The sequence below is a fragment of the Medicago truncatula genome, chromosome 6 (genome assembly GCF_003473485.1).
Source record: "Medicago truncatula cultivar Jemalong A17 chromosome 6, MtrunA17r5.0-ANR, whole genome shotgun sequence".
Taxonomy (NCBI): domain Eukaryota; kingdom Viridiplantae; phylum Streptophyta; class Magnoliopsida; order Fabales; family Fabaceae; genus Medicago; species Medicago truncatula.
In genome coordinates, this window is record NC_053047.1 from 22,552,118 (window position 1) to 22,553,777 (window position 1,660).

Below are 1,660 nucleotides of genomic sequence, written 5' to 3' on the forward strand. Positions count from 1 at the left end.
ATAGGAAACCTCACTTATTATTACTCTACAACCTCAACATCAATTTTTATATTAATTCATTGGATTATCTACACCTTCAACAATCAAATTGCAATTCAAAACCCTAACTTCTATAACATCAAACTATCAACCATTTGCAACTTCTAACCTTAATTCCCAAATTCCCAAAACTACAACCTACAAGTTGTTAAATTCAATTTTCAGAATCATATACTCAGAATTAATAAAGGTTAGTCCCATCCTTACCTTAGATTGATTGATCGCAAGGTTTTACTGCTTTCTCTTCTCTTGGTTTCTCCATTTTCTCCCAAAAGTTGTTTTCACGTAATCCTTATTTTCTAATTCTAACTCTCCCTTCTATATAATTCCTTAACCTACTTATTTTCTCTTATTTCCATTCTGCCCCTCAGCCTCAATATTCTATTTTAATATATATATATATATATATATATATATATATATATATATATATATATATATATATTTCTACACCAAATAACATAATATAATATAATATGCTACTAAAAACACCAACATATAACACAAAAATAGCACACATCACAATAAATTAAACAAACTACTCTAAATGACTCTAAACTCAATAAAATAATTAAATAAATAAAATAGGGCGTTACAATAGGCGTGCTTGCTAGAGGAACACACTTACTGAGACCGATAGGAGATGTGATAGGCTTAAGAGAAACGCGTCTTTAGAAACTATGTCTAAAATAAGGTTTAGGTTTAATGACTTGGCTTGTGAATGATTTGTCGCCTATGACGGACCAACGATCCCAAGGCTCTCTTTTATTATTATTTCCTCTTTCAACCATTTGAAAACAACAATCTTACATTCTTGATTTTCTTCTAATCACCAACTAAAGTTAATTGAATTAAGCAACTCCCTGTCGGAACGATACTCTTTTCATTACTACTTCGGTAAGACTGTGCACTTGCGGTTTTATCCCATCAATGATCTTGAATTAGCTGCAGTGGTCTTTGTGCTGAAGATTTGGAGACATTACTTGTATGGTTCGAGATTTGAAGTGTTTAGTGATCATAAAAGTCTGAAGTTAGCTCCTTTACCTTAATTCTTCACAAATCTAAGCTAGTGCTTCACATTAACTCCAATTCCTTGAGTTTCTACCCTCCTCTTGCTTCCCAAAGTCTTCTCTCTTCAAATCCTTTTCTCTAGCTCCTTCTCTCTCTACCTCTCTCAAAATATTTTATGAAATGAACAAATGATACTAGGTGATCTAATTTCCTCTAAGACTAAGGTTTAAATAGGCTCAACTCACTCATTAACCAATTCAAAAAGTTTCTACTCACTTAATGGTAAAAACAACAATTACTCACCGGCTCTTAATTAATTACCACAACCACACTAGTAACTTAGTAAATAATAATGGTTCTCACTTAAGCACTAAAAATAACCTCACCATGAAATTACTAAATCACCCTCACTCACAAAATGACCAAAATACCCTGTTTGCACTAAAACCCATTCAAATGCACCAATAATAAATAATTACACACAAGCATAATTAAACACACATAAACATATATTAAAATAATTAAAAGTAATCTAGCAAAAAATCGGGATGTTATAACCCTCCCCCTTTAAAAAGAATTTTCGCCCTCGAAGAGGAAACAACTCCGGATA